We start from the raw sequence: 24,426 nt of genomic DNA on the forward strand, positions 1-24,426 counted from the left end.
TGACCTATCCCTTGGGAAATGTAGATGACGATATAGTTTCAAAATCACTCTTGCGTATTATCTTGTATTCATTTCACACTTCAAAATACAGTGACTTAAATGCTGTATAGAAATAAATTTACAATAGCTAAGAACCACGATGATTATTAATTGTTTTGAGTTCAAATCTATCAAGATGCTTATTAACCTATCTCTGTACAGCTCCCATAAAAAGTATTTAGGAATTAAATATAAAATTATTAAAATGTGCTTTTCCAGAAAGGAGAAAACGATGATTTATCTCATTTTTCTTTGAATTATGCCAGTTTATGTGTGTATTTCTGAATAGCACTGACGTTTGGGGTGCCATTATACTCTTTAACTGTTGATTTGCATTTGAAATCCTTCAACTAGTGCAATCTAAAGTGGCAATTTAATTATATTTTTATTCGTCAATCTCCCTCACTTGCTCACACTTGACGTTCCTGAGGCTATGAGTCCTTATTAAGGTTATAAAATGTTTCAACCTTCATAAAAGGCATAGTGACCTCCCATGAAGTTCAAAGCATTAATGATGAGATGAAATGCAAAATCATTATCTGAGAGCAGCATCTCTCTTACCACAGAAGCTATTCAAATCATCCAATTGAAAGGCAAACCTATACAAAAGCTAATAAAGAATTCTCCCTGGAGGTTGAAATATTGGACAAATTGCTTTTCGGATGTTAACTTGGTGACAGCCAAATGATGCTGCTCGTTCACTATATTCTACCTCTGTAAGCTGGATAATTGATGATCTTTGGGTTCAGAGGTCAAAAGTTGTTGGTGAGTTTGTAGTGAGAAACTTCACTGTGGAAATGGACCAGTGGTAAGTTTTTATTACTTGTCATTGTCTTGGTACCAAAGGTTTTTTTTTTTTTTTTTTTTTAAACATCTTTATTGGGGTATAATTGCTTTACAATGGTGTGTTAGTTTCTGCTTTATAACAAAGTGAATCAGCTATACATATACATATGATCCCATAGTACCAAAGGTTTTAATAGGGAAACCATGCTTCATTCAGGGTTACTGTCAACTTTGCATTCAACTGTTCATGAAAACTTGTAAGTGTGTCAGTGGAAAATTAAATGCTGACAACTTTGAGAAAATGTCACTTACATAAAAACCAGTTTATAAAGACAGGGTCTTACCTTCTTCCCTTCTAAAGCAAAGCAGTGTGCAGCAATGTATGTAATACCCATAGGTGATGGTAGTGACAAATAAGTGCCAATCTGTTTATTTCATCTTAGATTTAAATCCTGTACTAAAAAGAGGCTCAAGTATGTTAGAGCTGAAAAGTCCATCTTTGTCAGTCTTTACCCTATCTTCATATATGTAAACTTACTCATTTTTTTTTAATAATGGAAGAGAAATTTCTGTATGATTACATCAAAATCCAAATTCTTTTGTGTCAATTAGCATATTTATAATGAGATAGGTGTTCTTGGGCTTCTATTGCACAATATGATGATGCGTTATGTACTGTCAGAAAGACAAGGAATGTTAAAGGGATCTAAAAACTTATCTATTTCATGAGTCCACAAAGGCCCACCAAGGTATAAATGTGGAAATATAGGTCGATAATCATTTTCAATGTTTCAAAACACTTGCTGGAAATTATATCTCATGCAAACTAGGCATTAAGGCATGATAAACAAAACCGGTGCTTACTTCAGCAGCACATAGGTAAAAAATTGAAACAATACAGAGAAGATTATCATGACCTCTGAGCAAGGGTGACACAGAAATTCATGAAGCATTCCATATTTTTAAAAGAAAAGATTATTCCATCACACAGACTACTTTTGTACTAGAATTTGCTAACTTGTAATATGGAATTTTCCTTTTGGCTGATAAGCAGGATTTCCTTATAAATTGCCTGGACACTGGTCACTTTTAGGAGATTTAAACTCTAGTAATTATGACAGCTACATTGAAAAATAATTGTTCTGCAATTGTTTATCTTCATTTAGTTTAAAATTCTTGATGTTTGTAAAACTAAATTGTTTTAGGGAGATGAGGCAGAGGGGTGGGCAATTTTTTTTGTAAGAGTAAAGTAAATGAATATGCATTGAATATTAAAAAACAAACAAGACAAAAAACCCAAAAAGCAGCACTGGACTGAGAATCAGGAGACCTGGCTTCTGGTAATGACTCAGTCAATATCTGTGACAATTTTAAAGAGTTGTTTTATTTACTTAAGTTTCTAATTTCTGGTCATACCAGATAATTACTAAGGCCTCTTCCAAGTTTGAACTTGGAAGCTACCTTCGTAAAGAAGCTACAGTCTTCATTGCTAAATGTGCTTTTTATTGGAGCATTTGAGTAATGTCTTCTAGATACTTTCTGTAGGGAGTGTTTCAACTCTGGTTTCTAATGGAAAAGAGAAGCAAATATGGTAGCTGGAAAACTAGTAATGCTTAAGTCCACATCCCACACTATTTCCTATAGAATAATAGAGAAAAGCAAGACAATTAAAACTACACATGAAGGACACACTCAATGAACTTAGAAGATCACTTAATTTAAAAATAACTGGAACTGGACTTCCCTGGTGGCTCAGTGGTTAAGAATATGCCTGCCAAGGCAGGGGACATGGGTTCAAGCCCTGGTCAGGGAAGGTACCACATGCTGCAGAGCAACTAAGTCTGTGAGCCACAACTACTGAGTCTGCATTCTGGGCCCATGAGCCACAATGACTGAGCATGCATTCTAGAGCCTGGGAGCCACAACTACTGAAGTCCGCATGCCTAGAGCTCATGTTCCACAATGAAGGGTAGCCCCCACTTGTCACAACTGGAGAAAGCCCATGCACAGCAACTAAGATCCAATGCAGCCAAATAAATAAATAAATAAATGGAACCAAAAAAGAAATAAGAAAAAAGCAGAAGAAAAATCACAAAATGACCTCTTATGTTTCCATTATATCATAAGAATTTGAGGTCAAGCAAGAGCAGTCTAAGCAAAAGCGCAGAGAAGAAAGAAGAAGACAGCTGATGACAGGACTAAAGTTGAGCCAAAACACTGCCAGAAAGATTACATTCACTCTTAAGTCAGAAAATACTAACAATGTGCCTTGGTAGATCAGAGCATGCATGACAAAGAAGTCATTTACAAGTATGTACTACTTGAAATCACAGCCCTGTAGAACTTATGGGTGGGAGGGGGAAGAAAGGACAAAAGTGACGGAGAAGGATCTTTGGTGATTATGTGGAAAGAGAAAAAGCAAAAGAGGAAAAACACAGTTCTACCCTCAACCAAATACACGTGCAAAAAAGACAAAAATTCACTAAAGAATCTAAACTTTGGACCAGTGACAGAATATGCCATTGTAAACATTAATCTTGTAAACCACCCCAAATCCACAGAATGAACAGAAGAAACTGGATAAATCTAGTCAAAATTACCATAACATAACAGAAAATATGATTTAGCACATCTTGACTGACAAAACTCTTTTTCAAAGTAGAAAAATAAAGCAGAAGAAAATTATAGATGCTAAAGTAGATCACCACTTTGAATCAGAATAGAAACAAAACCCTGGAAGCAATAAAATGAGTTGATTGTACTCAGGAACAAAATAGAAGAAATACAGAAATATTTCTCAACTGAAGACTGTTGAAGAAAGTCAAGAAAATAACTAACAAAATGAAAATGAGATAAGAAAAGAGGTAAAAAACCCAAAAATGAAGTAATGCACATGGAAGGTAGACAAAATGGGAATAACATAGGTACAATCAGAGTCCCTGAAAAGGAAAACTAAACAATAGAACAGAATTAATATTTAAAAATATAACTGAACAAAACTTTCCAGAAATAAAAGAATGTAAAATCTACATATTGAAAAGGCCCATTAGGGACCTAGGAAAATTAACCCAGAATTATCATCTCCAAGGTGTATCCTATTAAAATTATTAGACTTAAAATAAATCCAAAAGTCTATCAAGGCCTCCAGGCAAAAAATCAAATAATTTACAAGACCATTAGACTTTTTAAAAACAACACACAAGGAAAGGCAACAACTGAGTAACTTTACAATAATAAATCTCAATGAATGAAGCTATGAAAACAGATTTTTATTGCCAGCTAATGTGCTTGTCAAATACCAAGTCTTAAAAAAAACAGTTTTAAACATACGCAGTGTAAAACATTCTCTGCCCATGAGCCCTCCATGAAGAATTTACTAGATTAGCTTCATTCAATCAATAGATAAATGGGAAAACCTCAGCAAAGGACTGATGATGAGCATTTTAACGAATACAAATGTAGATCTAAGACAAAAACAAAGACATGGAAAGGCAGCTGATAGTGGGTTGGAGTGCAGAGCAGAGGGGGCACAGGCAGTGCTGGCCACAGGCTGTGAGCAGGGGGGCTGGTGGAGCACCTTGGGGCAGAGTGCGGAGCACCCATGAGCCCAGGGCAAGGTGTCCAATGAACAAATGTCACCCCTGGGAGCTTTGCCAACTGGCAGGACTACAGAATGGTACTGCTAAATGGAGAGAGATTACAGGGTTGATAAGAGAGGATGAGAAACAAAGAAGGCTTCTGAAGGAGGGGATGCAGGTTAGATCCCTGGTCAGGGAACTAAGATCCCTTGTGCCACAGGGCAAATAAGCCTGTGCACCACAACTACTGAGCTCATGCACCTCAATGAGAGATCCCATGTTCCAGAAACTACAGAGCCAACATGCCCTGGAGCCCCCGTGACACAACCAGAGAGAGAAACCCCACATGTCACAACTAGAGAGAAGTCCACATGCCCCAACAAAGAGCCCAACACAGTGAAAGATCCTACATGTCTAAAGGAAGATCATGCATGTTGCAACTGAGACCCAACACAGATGAATATAAAATTTATTTTTTTAAAAAAAACACCAATTTATCACTAAGCAGACACCCCTATATTTCTAAATCTTTTAAAGGATATGTCCTATGTTCCTAACTAGGTTAAAAACACCAATGAAAGCAAAGACCTTGATATATATACATACACATATAAAAATAAATGCGTATATATATTTACCTTGTACTTCTATCAAAGTGCACAAACAGATTCACAGATAGACAAGATGAAAAGGCAGACAGCTATGTACCAGATGAAAGAACAAGATAAAACCCCAGAAAAACAACTGAATGAAGTGGAGATAGGCAACCTTCCAGAAAAAGAATTCAGAATAATGATAGTGAAGATGATCAAGGACCTCAGCAATAACGGTGGAAGCAAAGACCAAAAAAATGGCAAGAAATGTTTAACAATGACCTGGAAGAATTAAAGAACAAACAAACAGAGATGAACAATACAATAACTGAAAGGAAAACTACACTAGAAGGAATCAATAGCAGAATAACTGAGGCAGAAGAAAGGATAAGCGACCTGGAAGACAGAATAGTGGAATTCACTGCTGCAAGCAGTGAATAAAGAAAGAAGAATGTAAAGAAATGAAGACAGCCAAAGAGACCTCTGAAGAACATTAAATGCAACAACATTCACATTACAGGGGTCACAGAAGGAGAAGAGAGAGAGAAAGGATCTGAGAATACATTTAAAGAGATTATAGTCAAAAATTTCCCTAACGTGGAAAAGGAAATAGTGACCTAAGTCCAGGAAGTGCAGTGAGTCACATATAGGATAAACCCAGGAAAATAATGCCGAGACACATAGTAATCAAATTGGCAAAAATTGAAGACAAAGAACAATTATTGAAAGCAGAAAGGGAAAAATGACAAATAACATACAAGGGAACACCCATAAGGTTAACAGCTGATTTCTCAGCAGAAATTATACAAGCCAGAAGAGAGTGGTATAATATACTTAAAGTGATGAAAGGGAAGAACCTACAACCAAGATTACTCTACCTGGCAAGGATCTCATTCAGATTCGTTGGAGAAATCAAAAGCTTTACAGACAAGAAAAAGCTAAGAGAATGCAACACTACCAAACAAGCTCTACAACAAATGCTAAAGGAACTTCTCTAAGTGGGAAACACAAGAGAAGAAAAAGACCTACAAAAACAAACCCAAAACAATTAAGAAAACGGTCATAGGAACATACATATTGATAATTACCTTAAACGTGAAAGGATTAAATGCTCCAAACAAGACACAAACTTGCTGATGGATACAAAAACCAGACCCATATATATGCTATCTACAAGAGACCGACTTCAGACCTAGGGATACATACAGACTGAAAGTGAGGGGATGGAAAAAGATATTCCATGCAAATGGAAATCAAAAGAAAGCTGGAGTAGCAATACTCATATCAGATAAAATAGACTTTAAAATAAAGAATGTTATAAGAGACAAGGAAGGACACTACATAATGATCGAGGGATCAATCCAAGAAGATATAAAAATTATAAATATATTTGCTCCCAACATAGAAGCACCACAATACATAAGGCAACTGTTAACAGCTATAAAAGAGGAAATCAACAGTAACACAGGAATAGTGGGAGACTTTGACACCTCACTTACACCAATGGACAGATCATCCAAAATGAAAATAAATAAGGAAAAAGAAGCTTTAAATGACACAATAGACCAGATAGATTTAATTGATATTTATAGGACATTCCATCCAAAAACAACGGATTACACTTTCTTCTTAAGGGTGCACAGAATATTCGCCAGGATAGATCACATCTTGGGTCACAAATCAAGCCTCAGTAAATTTAAGAACCATCAACCATCTTTTCTGACCACAGCGCTATGAGACTAGAAATGAATTACCCGGAAAAGAATGTAAAAAAAACCCCACAAACACATGGAGGCTAAACAATACGTTACTAAATAACCCAGAGATCACTGAAGAAATCAAAGAGGAAATCAATAAATACCTAGAGACAAATGACAGTGAAAACACGATGATCCAAAACCTATGGGATGCAGCAAAAGAAGTTCTAAGAGGGAAGTTTATAGCTATACAATCCTACCTCAAGAAAAAAGAAAAATCTCAAATAAACAATCTAACCTTACACTGAAAGGAAAACTAACAAAATCCAAATTTAGCAGAAGGAAAGAAGCCATAAAGATTAGAGCAGAAATAAATGAAATAGAAACAAAGAAAACAATAGCAAAGATCAATAAAACTAAAAGCTGGTTCTTTGAGAAGATAAACAAAATTGATAAACCATTAGCCAGCCTTTCAAGAAAAAGAGGGAGAGGACTCAAATCAATAAAATTAGAAATGAAAAAGTAGAAGTTACAACAGACACCACAGAAATACAAATCATCCTAAGAGACTACTACAAGCAACTCTATGCCAATAAAATGGACAACCAGGAAGAAATGGACACATTCTTAGAAAGGTATAACCTCCCAAGACTGAACCAGGAAGAAGTAGAAAATATGAACAGACCATTCACAAGTAATGAAATTGAAACTGTGATTTAAAATCTTCCAAGAAAGAAAAGTTCAGGACCAGATGGCTTCACAGGTGAATTCTTTCAAAACATTTAGAGAAGAGTTAACACCCATCCTTGTCAAACTCTTCAAACAAATTGCAGAGGAAGGAACACTCTCAAACTCATTCTAGGAGGCCACCATTACCCTGATATGAACACCAGAGAAAGATACTACAAAAAAAGAAAATTACAGACCAATATCACTGATGAATATACATGTAAAAATCCTCAACAAAATAATACCAAACAGAATCCAACAACACATTAAAAGGATTATACACCATGATCAAGTGGGAGTTATCTCAGGATTGCAAGGATTCTACAGTATACACAAATCAATCAATGTGATACAACATATTAACAAACTGAACAATAAAAACTATATGATCATCTCAATAGATGCAGAAAAAGCTTTTGACAAAATTCAACACCCATTTATGATAAAACCCTTCAGAAAGTAGGTACAGAGGGAACTTACCTCAACATAATAAAGGCCATATATGACAAACCCAGAGCCAACATTGTTCTCAATGGTGAAAAACTGAAAGCATTACCTCTAAGATCAGGAAGAAGACAAGCATGTCCACTCTCACCACTATTATTCAACATAGTTTTGGAAGTCCTAGCCACAGCAATCAGAGAAGGAAAATAAATAAAAGGAATACAAATTGGAAAAGAAGAAGTAAAACTGTCACTGTTTTCAGATGATATGATACTATACATAGAGAATCCTAAAAATGCCAACAGAAAACTACTGGAGCTAATCAATGAATTTGGTAAAATTGCAGGGTACAAAATTAATGCACAGAAATCTCTTGCATTCCTATACACTAATGATGAAAAATCTGAAGGAGAAATTTAGGAAACACTCTCATTTACCATTGCCAAAAAAAGAATAAAATACATAGGAATAAACCTACCTAGCAAGATAAAAGACCTGTATGCAGAAAAGTATAAGAGACTGGTGAAATAAATTAAAGATGAGACCAACAGATGGAGAAATATACCATGTTCTTGGATTGGAAGAATCAACATTGTGAAAATGACTATACTACGCAAAGGAATCTACAGATTCAATGCAATCCCTATGAAATTACCAATGGCAATTTTTATGGAACTAGAATAAAAAATCTTAAAATTTGTATGGAGACATAAAGACCCCCTATAGCCAAAGCAGTCTTGAGGGAAAGACCCGGAGCTGGGGGAATCAGACTCCCTCACTTCAGACTATACTACAAACCTACAGTAATCAAGACAATATGGTACTGGCACAAAAAAAGAAGCATAGGTCAATGGAACAAGAAAGAAAGCCCAGTGATAAACCCATGCACATATGGTCAACTAATCTATGACAAAGGAGGCAAGGATATACAATGGAGAATAGACAGTCTCTTCAATAAGTCATGCTGGGAAAACTGGACAGCTACATGTAAAAGAATGAAATTAGAACACTCCCTAACACCATATACAACAATAAACTCAAAATGGTTTTAAGACCTAAATATAAGACCACACACTATAAAACTCTTAGAGGAAAACATAGGAAGAACACTCTTTGACATAAATCACAGCCAAATTTTTTTTTGATCCACCTCCTAGAGTCATGGAAATAAAAACAAAAAGAAACAAATGGGACCTAATGAAACTTAATAGTTTTTGCATGGCAAAGGAAACTATAAACACGATGAAAATATAATCCTCAGAATTGGAGAAAATATTTGCAAACGAATCAACAGACAAAGGATTCATCTCCAAAATATATAAACAGCTCATGCAGCTCAATATTGAAGAAACAAACAACCCAATCCAAAAATGGGCAGAAGACCTAAATAGACATTTATCCGAAGAAGGCATATCCAAAGAAGATGGCCAAGAAGCACATGAAAAGCTGCTCAACATCACTAATTATTAGAGAAATGCAAATCAAAACTACAATGACATATCACCTCACACCAGTTAGAATGAGCATCATCAGAAAATCTACAGACAACAAATGTTGGAGAGGGTGTGGAGAAAAGAGAACCCTCTTGCACTGTTGGTGGGAATGTAAATTGATACTGCCACTATGGAGAACAGTATGGAGGTTCCTTAGAAAATCTAAAAATAGAATTACCATGTGATCCAGCAATCCCACTACTGGGCATATACCCAGAGAAAACCATAATTCAAAAAGACACATGCACCCCAATGCTCATTGCAGCACTATATACAATAGCCAGGTCATGGAAGCAACCTAAATGCCCATTGACAGAAGAATGGGTAAAGAAGTGTGGTACATATATACAATGGAATATTACCCAGCAATAAAAAGGAACAAAATTAGGTCATTTGTTGAGACGTTGGTGGATCTAGTGACTGTCATACAGAGTGAAGTAAGTCAGAAAGAGAAAAAACAAATATCGTATATTAACGCATGTATGTGGAAACAGAAAAATGGTACAGATGAACTGGTTTGCAGGGAAGAAATTGAGACACAGATGTAGAGAACAAATGCATGGACACCAAGGGGGAAAGCCATTTCAGGGTAGCGATAGTGGTGTGATGAATTGGGTGATTGGGACTGACATATATACACTAACGTGTATAAAATTGATAACTAATAAGAACCTGTTGTATAAAAATATAAATAAAATAAAATTGAAAAAATTAAAAAAAACACCAATTCTAAACTTTCTTTGGGTTATTAGTATGGAAATATGTTAATATAAATATTTCAGACATTACATGAAATTCCTAAAAATCTTATATGTTCTCATATAATGTTATGTCATAATTCTAGTTATTATTTTAAAATGTATATTTCAGAAAAAACTAAATTTCCTTGTCCATTGCAAAAAAAAAAAAGGCATGAATGCACAGATGTTATATTTTATGACAAAACAGCAAAAAAGCAACTAAATATGAAAGAAGAGAGGAAACAGAAAGTAGAATAAACTCAACTATAAGTCAATAAGTAGGATTTAAAATATACCATCTAAAATTAACAAACCAAAGAGTAAAATATCAAATAAGAAAAATAGGATAAATTGTATTATAAAAGATATAAATTCAAAGGTAACCATTAGAATGAAAATATGATCCTTCCTAATTATTGTGTTTAATTAAAGAACAAATAATGCACACTTTGTGAAGAAGTAAGCGTAGCAAGTATAATCTAATACATGAAATTTTAAAAATATAGTGACACAATTGGGACAACAGAATTGAGACATATTAGTCATATCAACAAATATGAATGAACTAAAGTTGTTAAAAAATTTGATTTTCACTTTGGCTTAAAAAGCAATACCCAGCTATATGTTGTATTCAAGAGACATGATTAAAACAAAGTGATTCAGGAAAGCAAGCAAATGATATAGACAAAAGTACCCCAGGCCCATAAAAAAAGTAAGAACAGAAGAATGTGAACTTGATATCTGTAAAGCAGTATTCAATTTAAAAATTAAGAAAAAATTGAGATTCTTAATGCTCATATTTTAAAATATGTAATTTATGAGTATATATGAACAAATAGTATAGCAACCACCTTTATGAAGTAAAAACTGTAGAACATATATAGAAACACCGTAATAATAAGAGACTTTAAGAGAGCAATCTCAGATCAAGAAAGAACAAGTGGACAAACCAAAAATAATTAAGGAGCCAGAAAACCTAACCAACATAATCAATAAAGTAGATCTTATCATCATATAACAAATTTTAGACCCTGATATTAGAAAATAGTCTTCCTTTCCAGTGCTTATGGAACATTTACAAAGTTTTTCACATATTATTTCACAAGAAAAATGTCAGGATGTCCTATAAAGCATAAATACTACAAACAATACTCTCTGATGACAGTGCAATATAACTAGAAATTATTAACAAATGAAGAAATTAAAAGCCCCTTCCTTTTTCTATTAGACAAAGCTTGGGTGAAACAGAGAAATACGGATTGAAACCAGAGAGGTCAATCAAATAATAAAACTACTACATACAAGAAATCCTGGGATACACTTAAAACAGTGGTCACAGGAAAATTCATAACAAACTCTTTCACCAGTAAAAATGAAAGAATGTAAAGAAATTAAATACCCAGCTGAAGAAACTGAAAAAAGAACAAGCAAAAGAAAGCTCAAGAAAGTAAATAAAGATAAAAGCAGAAGTTAACAAGGTATGTCTTAGAAAAACAGTAGATTATACTGAAGTGGCAAGTGGGACCTAACACTGTACAAAACCTAAGAAGAATTGTGCTGTTTATCTCTGTTACAGTGATAACATGATTAAGAGAATCTATAATGTGGATAGCCACAGTACTGGTGGCAATAGGAAAAGAACAATAGGAATAGGAACATTACGCTTGAGCAAAACAGAGATATTATCAATGCTGGATTTCTTCATTACATTTGGGTTTTACATTTATATTTTTATATTTTTCTTCATGCCCAATATTAGTAAAATTATTTCAGGGAAGAAAAGATTTCAATATAGTTAGTCTGAAATACTTTTGCCTCCCACCCCGTTTTCTGTGAAGCACTCTCATGAAATTATTGTTAGATGAGCCAACTCGTGTTGTGAAAGAATTCACAGAAGTGAGAAGAAAAGAAAGTTTTAATTCACTTTCCAAGGGAAGAAAGGGGCCAGACGCATAGAATGGTGTCGTCCCTGAAGGATGCGGGTTTGAGTCTTTTATTGGGCTACGAAGGGCAAAGTGCAGGAAAGAGGTGGTGGGTTCTTGTGTGTTTTGGTCCACAGTTGTATTCGAACTGGCTATGCTTCTATAGGATGTGGTTTTTCTGAGAATCCGTAACTTTTTGTCTTCAGTAATTTTCCAGTCCTTGGGTGTCTGAAAAAGACTTGATAGTGGCCCTTGATGGGCGTTACTCTATTTTGAACAATGTTACATGGGTTTACATTTATTATCAAATTTACTGCATCTTAACAGAGCAAACATTTTGATTAGATGAGCTGAAAAATCGTAACTTATTATCTTATAGAATATTTCTCAACCTGAGACTGAGAACAGTTGCTCTGAGGATTGAGATTCTATCTTACATATCAGAGCCCTGCATATTCCAGGCTTTCAGAATATCTACTGACTAAATATACCAAAAATGAACCATTGTTCACTTTTAAAAATGTCTATGCAGATACAGTTTTCCCTTCTTTAGACACATTACAGTTTGTCAATTCCTTTTGTGGTTTATATTTCCATAAAATTTCAACCTCCACAAAAAAAAGGAATATGCTAGTTCTATAGGACTAGGCTTAAATTATATTTTCTTAATCAGAAAACCAGCATAACAATTTCATAAAGTTTTCTCATTTAAAGCTAATTAATCCCGTGTCTTTGATGCTTACCATAACTTTCAGCCATGCTTCATTCTAATATTACTATTTGGTTCCTCAGAAGATGTGAAAGATGCCAATTTCCTGTACAATTTATCAGAAAATGTTCAATGTTATTTACAGCAAACTTATAAAAATACAATTTACACAAGATTTATCACATTGCTTGCATTTTACCATGTTTCCAGAACTAGAAACCAAATTCCTTCTTGACTGCTTTTGACATGAGTAAGTTTAATAATAAATATTAACTCTCCTTCCCATAAAAAAGACATAGATATTATTTATTTAGGATGCAGTTTTTGTAAAATTATTCAGAGATTTTCATAATCTACTGCAATGCCTATATAAGGATCATTCTTGCTTGTTTAATTTGATTCTCTTTCCTCATAAATATCATTTAGTAGCTTTGTCACCTACCCTTTATATATATATATATTATTGGTTCTGAACTCTGATGAATATACCTGCTAACAGAGCTTTCCTATTTTTTATTTCTATTTGGTTGGCTGAGGAAGTTTACTATATAGGATCAATTTCCTTCCTTCCTTCTTTCTTTCCTTCCTTTCTCTCAATATATATTGTCCTAAAGTTGTAATACTTTACCAACAGCAATCTGGATTTTCCCTTAGTGGGAGGAAGTGCGGGCTGTGGGCTTCAGCCCAGCCCAGGGACTTCCACATTGATTCTTATGGGTCCCTGGCTAAAATAAAGTGATCCTCCTCCTGATGTGTGCAGCTCACTTGGGGATACTAAAGTGAGGACAAGCCTTTTTAGATTAAGCCAATTACCATCAAGTATAACCCTAAATTCTACCTAATCTGTGAACATATCCTAATCCTTAAATTTGCTGAGGCCTGTGAGGGGACTGCTATATGTTCTTGAAGCTGTCTAGGTATGGTTCCATCACAAGATAGAACCTTTCTGGGCAGAAGAAAGAGAGGAATAAACTCTTATATGTTGAGCTCTCACTGTGTACCCACCACTGAGTTATTTGTTTTACTTTGTTATATTACTTAAAGTCATTCAGTTCACACCATAATCCTGTGAGGTAAATGCTGTCATGAGAACACTTGAAATCACACATCCCCTAAGTGTCAGAGCTGCAGCTAACACCCACCCCCAAGATGGAGCTTCCCTCTCATAACTCCAACAGTTGCTCTGCTGGCCAAGGTGATAGAGATCCCACAGACCCATATCAGAACTGAGGATTGGCCTTAAATTTTAACCCTTTGTAGATATGTGAATTATGTTCTTCTAAACACTTATTGGAGATGGTTAGGTGTCCACTAAAATCCATATTCTTCTTCTTCCAAAATTATAGAATTGGGCTAGGACTCAGCTCTCTAGGGAGCACATATCTCAGCCTTCTTTGGAACTAAGTATCACTATATAACTGAATTTGTGCCTGGCAGCCCCAAACTTGGATGTCTTTCTGTATGTATTCTTTTCTGCCTTCCTACTGACTGAGATGACCAGAGCATGGCCACTCAGGAAGTCATTTGCTGAAGATAGTGGAGCCACTGCTCCCCTATGTGAATCATGGTATGTGGGTAGCTGCCTAATGCCCCAAAACACCCACCCTGGACTATTACATGAGTGAGAAACAAACCTTTTTATTTCTTAAGCGACTGAATTAATTTTGGGTCTCCTTTGCAGCAGAACATCTGAGTCTATCCTAACCAGGGAGCACTTTGTTTATATTTTTAGTTAATTTAATTAACATATAGGGTTTTACTATATGCAGATATAACACCTTGTAAATGCATTTGTTCTATTGGTGAACTTATTCTGATGATTAAATTAATATCTTTGTGCATGTCCAAAATTAACCATCAAGTCAATACATTGAAAAAAATTCCATCAAATTGGTTGGCGCTCAATGTGTAGAAAAAGTTACTGCTATTTTTTTTTACTGATTTCCCTTTCTGTGCTGTTTTAAGAGTAGTATGTGGACTCAATGCCAGATTAGGTGTGTCCTCAGTGCATTCAAGCAAAAGTATATTTATTCCTTTGCTGCCCTCCACTGTACCTATGTCTCAAGTTTACCTCAAGCAAATTATATTCCACAAACATTACAAAGAAAGAAGACAAATATTTCTAGCATTTGTTTGTTTAATTCATATTGTTGACTCAACTTCTGTGATGTCTTTAAAAATGGCAGACCTTATTTACTATACTGATCAGTTTGGTGATGTCTTGATGAAAACAGGATAGTGTGACATATGAATTCTCATAGGCATTTCTAGCTTCCTATGACTATGACATGTTTATTTTTACTCAATAATTATTAGAGAAAGCTGTCATTTCAAACTTTCTACTTTTTCTTTCCTCACATACAGCTTAATCGAGTGTTTCAACAATACATTTAAATTTGTTTTCATGATCTTGGAACAGGTGGGCACAGACTTGGAAATGTCAACCTCGCTAAATATAGATATGTAATGATTTTCAATGTATTGGGAAAAAAATGTTCATCTGGCAAAATAGCAAGATAGTAGTAACTTCAGTCTCCATCCCCTATCTTACCCCAACTACAATTTTTTTCTCTTCATTTATATTTTTATCCTTCATGACCTCAGAATTCTCAGCTGAGTGATATAAGTTATGACAACATCTATTGGATTCTGCCACATTTTTAATCAAAACTAATTCCACTTAAGGAAAAAAAAATACAAAATATTTAACTTTCTCTCCAATGGGCATGATTTTGTCCATGCCTTCATAAGCTCATGCTGTGGTATTATATGTTTTCATCATTCTCTAGACAGAGTAGCCTTTTATTGGGAAGGTTTTTTTTTTTCTTTGAACTTTAAGTGTTCCCTTTACAGGACTACTCTTTTCCTCACTCTTCCTTTTGTTTCAGGTGGCATTTCTTCAAAAAGACTTTCCCCAACCTTCAGTTAAGGTGTCCTGTTATAAGTAAACACTTATGAGGTTTGTAATTTGCTTTGTGTCAGATTATTAATTTAATAGTTGTCAATTCTCTACAGTGAGTGACTATTGTTTTACCTGCTCAGTATTCCTCCATATTTTCTGTGACTTCTCTGGAAAATTCTTCCCCACTCCATCTATGTTATCTCCCCTAGAAATACCTTTTCTCCTTTATAATTGTAATCTCACCCCAACAACAATTTCTAGTAGAGTAATGGGCACATTTATCTAGCGACAGTTCTTCCCTAGGATTTTTCAAACTGCAATTATCATAGTCAACATTTTTTCAAGTAGAATTCTGAGGCTTTTGATAGTCTTGTCACCACAATTTGGTGAAATCCTAGATGTCTACAATAGGAGAGAATGTGCCTGACATACATAAAGAATCAGAGATGAGAAAAGGATTGAGAGTACCAGAAGTGTTTGAGTGCCTGGTTCTAGTTGTTCCAGAAGCTAGGTTACAATATTGACCTTCTTAGAGGCAGACTGGAGATGATTTTATGAGATATTCCAGTCAGTCTTATTTCTCCTTAAGTTAGATTGAGTTAAATCATTGTTACTGGCAATTAAAACTGTTGATTACTAACATGCCCTGGGATATGTAAGGTCCACTAAGTCATCCTTTGTCTATCTGTACATGATGTCCAGTCTTCCACTTTTCTTCAGAACAAACATCTTTTATAATTTTGTGAAGGAAGCTCTATCTGCTAAGAGTGTATTGAACTACAAAGGAACCTAAATACTAATAATCTCACTTTGACTTCTTCATTGCTTTCTAGACCTTGAATGTTTGTGTGAAGGATTTTTTTCTTTTTTTTTTCTTTTTTCACATCTGGAAAGTGTCCAGACTGTGGAACTTCATTTAAATACCTTGGTATAAAGTCAAACATTCTAGATTTTTTTTCTATTACTTCTCTTCCTTTCCATCCTCCCAAAAGGTAAACTCTTCTTTGAAAATACATTGAAAACATGTCTTCTTTATAGACATGTCTTTTGCTGATTCCTAGCATTTAAAATTTCCCAAGTTCTATCATCTTAGGTATGAGTGGGAAGGAACCCAGCTTCTTTTGTCACATTTTCCTGAGATTACCCTGCTAATAAAGGTTCCAGGGATCCGACTGGGCAATGTAAAAATATAAGCTTCCCCTCTCTCTCAAAATTCCTATCCTGGGACCAGGTTATTGCCAACTCGCCATATGCTTAGCATATTTCAGGGAGTAAAGTCAAGTTGGAACTCTGTTTCTCTTACTGTTTCACCATGATTGTTTGTACAACAGATGCAGGCAATCCATCAAATCCAGGAGAAACTGAGAGGAAATTGCTGTCATAACCATAGACACTGAAACACAAGTAAATGCTCTCAAAAAAACAACATAGGAACTTCCCTGGAGGTCCAGTGATTAAGACTCCATGCTTCCAATGCAGAGGGTGTGGGTTCATTCCCTGGTCAGGGAACTAAGATCCCACATGCCACGTGGTATGGTGAAACCCCTCCCCCCCCCAAAAAAAAACAAAAAATAAACATAGACCATTATTTTGACCCTTTGGGGGAAAAACGTATCATTAATATTAAAATATTTAAATAATCCATTTAAATGTATATTAAACAAAAACCTTATGGAAATAAAAGTTGTAGAATTAGATGTGAGAAATAATATGTGACTAAACTTTTAAAGTTTACAAAATACATTTAAAGTATTCAGCAGCTCACAAGAGGCAACTTTTTAGAGATGAAGAAAATAAATTTAGTTTTGGGAAGTGATTGAATAAGTATTGCCAGATAAAGTACAAGTGTGATATATCATCCAGGTATATTTGAATGTTGGATAAGCAACAAATTTTAGTTAAATATATTTCAAACATTGCATGCTTATCTGAAATTCGTATTTAGCTGGGTGTCCTACAATTTTATATTCTGAATCTGGGAATCCTAGATAAAACTAAGGTTACAAAGTTTATAGTTGGCAAAGCAGGACATCCTTAAAAACCAATGGAGTATATGATAGCTGACATGAACTTCAAAAAGATTCTAGCATACACTCAGATGAAATTATTGTCATTACCAGGACATAAAAGACATAATTTCTGCACATTCCAGATTTCCAGGTTAAATCTAGTGTGAAATTGTCCATGAATAGGCATTAATTCTGGTGGGATTTTTTGAAATATGTGGGGTATATTGACCCGGTAGGAATAAGAATTCATCAGGCAGATTTCTTCACTGGTTATCCACCACATCCATCAATTCCTGAGGATTAAGGCATTATTTGAATGCAATGTGTACTCTGGGATATTTATGAAGAACTAATCCATCATTAAAAAAACCTGACAAATGGGTTTCAAATCTCAGCTTGGACCCTGATTGAAAATAGATCCCAAAAGGGACATTTCATAGACAAAAGAGAAATAAGACCTTTTAGACTCTTGTACTCTTTGGGAATAAGTGTGGGAATTAAGTCAATGAAGCTATGCTATAAAACTTTGAGAGGGTCCTTGGTTCATTCTCTAACACAGATATTTATAGATCTTACTAAGTCCTATATAGTTTTCACTAATAAAGTTTTCATTAATAACTGTTTTCAGATGGTTAAAGCTGTATATGAGTACAAAGAAAACAGGTAAGCAGCCTATTGCTTTTATCAACAGAAATTTCATCAAAAATCTGAGTTTTTAATTCCAGAGTTAGCAATCATAGAGAAATTCTAAAAATAAATATATGGCATTTTTTTCTAGAAGTGAAGTAACAAGAGTTCTGTTACTTGCTTTATAACTAGTATCATGCGAGACAGAAATGGTCAGTGGTGGCTGTAACTGTAAGGTGCATATTATAGGTTTGAGCTTAGCAAACAGTTTCCTCTTTTCAGTGAGTATATTCACAGAATACCAAAAATAAGGCAACAGTAGGGGAATCAGGACCATTGAGAATGCTAGGGAATGGGATATTTTCCTTTAGGTAGCAGAACTGAAAGCTCCAAGCAAGGAATTAGTTGAATGATACATAATAAACTAACATCACTTCATTGTGTTTTAGATAAATCTACCATTTTAGAGTTTCAATCGTAAATTTGAGTATTCTGGAATAAAGTGACCTGCAAATAACATTCCTGGTGCATGTCTATAGTGTCATGAGAAACGTGGACTCAGACCTCTACTGTGGATTGAATGATACCAGAGAGGATTCAGCAAGTCCCAATCTGTATGAGCTTAAACTAAATAAGAGACAGTAAGAAGCTTAACATTTGACCACAAATGCAACACTGAAAAGCATTAAGTGTGGTTTTCCAGGGCAGTGCAAGAAATTATAAATTTTTATAAAACATAGGCTTACGTGGAAAGGATGATACCATTTTTTTGAATTTTATTTTAATTCTTTTATTAAACAGCAGGTTCTTATTAGTCATCAATTTTATACACATCAGTGTATACATGTCAATCCCAATTGCCCAATTCAGCACACCACCATCCCCACACTCTCACGGCCTTCCGGCTTGGTGTCCATACGTTTGTTCTCTACATCTGTGTCTCAACTTCTGCCCTGAAAACTGGTTCATCTCTACTATTTTTCTAAGTTCCACATACATGCATTACTATACGATATTTGTTTTTCTCTTTCTGACTTACTTCACTCTGTATGACTTCACTCTGTATGACAGTCTCTAGATCCATCCACGTCTCAACAAATATGCAATTTCATTCCTTTTTATGCCTGAGTAATATTCCATTGTATATATGTACCACAACTTCTTTATCCATTTGTCTGTCAATGGGCATTTAGGTTGCTTCCACGAACCGGCTATTGTAAAGAGTGCTGCAATGAAAATTGGGGTGTGTGTGTCTTTTTGAAGTATGGTTTCCTCTGGGTGTATGCCCAGTAGTGGGATTGCTGGATCATATAGTAATTCTATTTTCAGTTTTTTAAGGAACTGCCATACTGTTCTCATTGGGGCTGTATCAATTTACATTCCCACCAACAGTGCAAGAGGGTTCCCTTGTCTCCACACTCACTCTAGCATTTGTTGTTGGTAGATTTTCTGATGATGCTCATTATAAATGGTGTGAGGTGATACCTCAGTGTAGTTTTGATTTACATTTCTCTAATAACTACTGGTGTTGAGCAGCTTTTCATATGCTTCTTGGCCATCTGTATGTCTTCTTTGGAGAAATGTCTATTTAGGTCTTCTGCCCATTTTTGGATTGGGTTGTTTGTTTCTTTAATATGGAGCTGCATGAGCTGTTTATATATTTTGAAGATTAATCCTTTGTCTATTGATTAATTTTCTACTATTTTCTCCCATTCTGAAGGCTTTCTTTTAGTCTTGTTTATGGTTTCCTTTGCTATGCAAAAGATTTTAAGATTCATTAGGTCCCATTTGTTTATTTTTGTGTTAATTTCCATTACTCTAGGAGACGGATCAAAAAAGATCTTCCTGTGATTTATGTCAAAGAGTGTTCTTCCTATGTTTTTCTCTAAGAGTTTTATAGTGTCTGGTGTTACATTTAGGTCTCTAATCCATTTTGAGTTTATTTTTGTGTATGGTGTTAGGGAGTGTTCTAATTTCATTAATTTACATGTAGCTGTCCAGTTTCCTCAGCAGCACTTATTGAAGAGACTGTCTTTTCTCCATTGTATATCCTTGTCTCCTTTGTCATAGATTAGTTGACCATAGGTGTGTGTGTTTATCTCTGGGCTTTCTATATTGTTCCGTTGATCTATGCTTCTGATTTTGTGCCACTACTGTATTGTCTTGATTACTGTAGCCTTGTAGTATAATCTAAAGTCTGGGAGTCTGATTCCACCAGCTCTGCTTTTTTATCTTAAGACTGTTTTGGCTATACAGAGTCTTTTGTGTCTCCATACAAATTTTAAGATTTTTTTTGTCCTACTTCCATAAAAAATGCCATTGGTAATTTGATAGGGATTGCACTGAATCTGTAATTGCTTTGGGTAGTGTAGTCATTTTCACAATATTGACTCCTCCAATCCAAGAACATGGTATATCTCTCCATCTGTTGGTATCATCTTTAATTTCTTTCATCAGTGTCATAGTTTTCTGCATACAGGTCTTTTGTCTCCCTAGGTAGGTTTATTCCTAGTTATTTTATTCTTTTTGTTGCAATGGTAAATGGGAGTGTTTCCTTAATTTCTCTTTCAGATTTTTCATCATTAGTGCCTAGGAATGCAAGAGATTTCTGTGCATTAATTTTTAACCTACAACTTTACTAAATTCATTGATTAGCTCTAGTAGTTTTCTGGTGGCATTTTTAGGATTCTCTATGTATAGTATCATATCATCTGAAAACAGTGACAGTTTTACTTCTTCTTTTCCAATTTGTATTATTTGATTTCTTTTTCTTCTTTGATAGCCAAGACTAGGACTTCCAAAATTATGTTGAATAATAGTGGTGAGAGTGGAGATCCTTGTCTTGTTCCTGATCTTAGGGGAAATGCTTTCAGTTTTTCACCATTGAGAATGATGTTTGCTGTGGGTTGGTTGTATATGACCTTTATTATGTTGAGTTAGGTTCCCTCTATGCCCTCTTTCTGGATAGTTTTATCACAAATCGGTGTTGAATTTTGTCAAAAGGTTTTTCTGCATCTATTGAGATGATCATATGGTTTTTATTCTCCAATTTGTTAATATAGTGTATCACATTGATTGATTTGTGGATATTGCAGAATCCTTGCATCCCTGGGATAAATCCCACTTGGTCATGGTGTATGATCCTTGTAATTTGTTGGATTCTGTTTGCTAGTATTTTGTTAAGGATTTTTGCATCTATATTTTGTTAAGGATTTTTGCATCTATATATTGCTAGTATTTTGTTAAGGATTTTTGCATCTATATTGCAGAATCCTTGCATCCCTGGGATAAATACCACTTGGTCATGGTGTATGATCCTTTTAATATGTTGTTGGATTCTGTTTGCTAGTATTTTGTTAAGGATTTTTGCATCTATATTTGCATCTATATTTTGTTAAGGATATTTTGCATCTATATCCTTTGATCCCTGGGATAAATCCCACTTGGTCATGGTGTATGATCCTTTTAATATGTTGTTGGATTCTGTTTGCTAGTATTTTGTTAAGGATTTTTGCATCTATATTCATCAGTGATATTGGTCTATAATTTTCACATTTTGTAGTATCTTTGTCTGCTTTTGGTTCAGGGTAATCATGGCCTCATAGAATGGGTTTGGGAATGTTCCTTCCTCTGCAAATTTTAGGAAGAGTTTGAGAAGGATTGGTGTTAGTTCTCCTCTAAATGTTTGATAGAATTTACCTGTGAAGCTATCTGGTTCTGGGCTTTTGTTTCTTGGAAGATTTTTAATCACACTATCAATTTCATTACTTGCTAATGGTCTATTCATATTTTCTACTTCTTCTTGGTTCAGTCTTGGAAGGTTATACCTTTCTAAGAATTTGTCCATTTCTTCCAGGTTATCCATTTTATTGGCATGGAGTTTCTTGCAGTAGTCTCATTATGCTTTGAATTTCTGTGGTGTCTGTTGTAACTTCACGTTTTTCATTTTTTATTTTATTGATTTGAGTCCTCTCCCTCTTTTTCTTGAAGAGTCTAATGGTTTATCAATTTTGTTTATCTTCTCAAAGAACAAGCTTTTAGTTTTATTGATCATTGCTACTGTTTTCTTTGTTTCTATTTCATTTATTGCTGCTCTGATCTTTATGTTTCTTTCCTTCTGCTAACTTTGCGTTTTGTTAGTTCTTCTTTCTCTAGTTCCTTTAGGTGTAAGTTTAGATTGTTTATTTGAGATTTTTCTTGTTTCTTGAGGTAGGTTTCTATAGCTATAAACTTCCCTCTTAGAACTGCTTTTACTGCATCCCATAGGCTTTGGATCATCATGTTTTCATTGTCATTTGTCTCTAGGTATTTCTTGATTTCCTCTTTGATTTTCAGTGTTCTCTTGGTCATTTAGTAACGTATTGTTTAGCCTCCATGTGTTTATTTTTTTTTATGTTTTTTCCCTGTAATTAATTTCTAATCTCATAGCTTTGTGGTCAGAAAAGATGCTTGATATGATTTCAATTTTCTTAAATTGACTGTGGCCTGATTTGTGACCCAAGATGTGATCTATCCTGGAGAACGTTCCATGCACACATGAGAAGAAAGTGTAATCTGCTGTTTTTGGATGGAATGTCCTATAAATATCAATTAAAGCTATCTTGTCTACTGTGTCATTTAAAGCTTCTGTTACCTTATTTATTCTCATTTTGGATGATCTGTCCATTGGTATAAGTGAGGTGTTAATGTCCCCCACTATTATTTTGTTACTGTCGATTTCGTCTTTTATAGCTGTTAGTAGATGTCTTATGTACTGTGGTGTTTCTATGTTGGGAGCATATATATTTATAATTGTTATATCTTCTTCTTGGATTGCTCCCTTGATCATTATGTAGTGTCCTTCCTTGTCTCTTGTAACATTCTTTATTTTAAAGTATTTTATCTGATATGAGTATTGCTACTCCAGCTTTCTTTTGATTTCCATTTGCATGGAATATCTTTTGCCATCCCCTCACTTTCAGTCTGTATGTGTCCCTAGGTCTGAAGTCGGTCTCTTGTAGATAGCATATATATGTGTCTTGTTTTTGTGTCCATTCAGCAAGACTGTATCTTTTGGTTGAAGCATTTATTGCATTCACGTTTAAGGTAATTATTGGTATATATATTCCTATGACCATTTTCTTAACTATTTTGGGTTTGTTTTTGTGGGTCCTTTTCTTCTCTAGTGTTTCCCACTTAGAGAAGTTCCTTTAGCATTTGTTGTAGAGCTTGTTTGGTGGTACTGCATTCTCTTAGCTTCTCCTTGTCTGTAAAGCTTTTGATTTCTCCAACGAATCTGAATGAGATTCTTGCCAGGTAGAGTAATCTTGGTTGTAGGGTCTTCCCTTTCATCACTTTAAGTATATCATACCACTCTATTCTGGCTTGTAGAGTGTCTGCTGAGAAATCAGCTATTAACCTTATGGGAGTTCCCTTGTATGTTATTTGTCATTTTTCCCTTTCTGCTTTCAATAATTGTTCTTTGTCTTTAATTTTTGCCAATTTGATTACTATGTGTCTTGGTGTGTTTCTCCTCCTCCTTGGGTTTATCCTGTATGGGACTTGCTGTGTTTCCTGGACTTAGGTGGCTATTTCCTTTCACATGTTTGGGAAGTTTTCGACTATAATCTTCTGAAATATTTTCTCTGGTCCTTTCTCTCTCTCTTCCTTCTGGGACCCCTATAATGTGAATGTTATTGCATTTAATGTTGTCCCAGAGGTCTTTAAGGCTGTCTTCATTTCTTTTCATTCTTTTTTCTTTATTCTGTTCCATAGCAGTGAATTCCACCAATCTGTCTTCCTGGTCACTTATCCCTTCTTCTGCCTCAGTTATTCTGCTATTGATTCATTCTAGTGTAGTTTTCATTTCAGTTTTTACATTGTTCATCTCTCTTTGTTTGTTCTTTAATTCTTTTAGGTCTTTGTTAAACATTTCTTGCCATCTTTTCAATCTTTGCCTCCATTCTTTTTCCGAGGTCTTGGATCATCTTCACTATCATCATTCTGAATTCTTTTTCTGGAAGGTTGCCTATCTCCACTTCATTTAGTTGTTTTTCTGGGATTTTATCTTGTTCCTTCATCTGGTATATAGCCCTCTGCCTTTTCATCTTGTCTATCTTTCTGTGAATGTGGTCTTTTTTCCACACCCTGCAGGATTGTAGTTCTTACTTCTGCTGTCT

The 24,426-nt window shown here is 34.8% G+C and overlaps 1 non-coding gene across 1 annotated transcript; it reads left to right on the forward strand.

Moving 5' to 3' along the window:
* The first annotated feature begins 1,681 nt into the window (after nucleotides 1-1,681).
* LOC112415052 (U6 spliceosomal RNA) lies at nucleotides 1,682-1,789 on the forward strand. Its single transcript, XR_003006269.1, has one exon. It is a non-coding gene; the product is annotated as a U6 spliceosomal RNA (small nuclear RNA).
* Nucleotides 1,790-24,426: the final 22,637 nt, after the last annotated feature.

Source organism: Neophocaena asiaeorientalis, unplaced genomic scaffold, assembly GCF_003031525.2.
Source record: "Neophocaena asiaeorientalis asiaeorientalis breed wild unplaced genomic scaffold, Neophocaena_asiaeorientalis_V1.1 scaffold863, whole genome shotgun sequence".
NCBI lineage: Eukaryota > Metazoa > Chordata > Mammalia > Artiodactyla > Phocoenidae > Neophocaena > Neophocaena asiaeorientalis.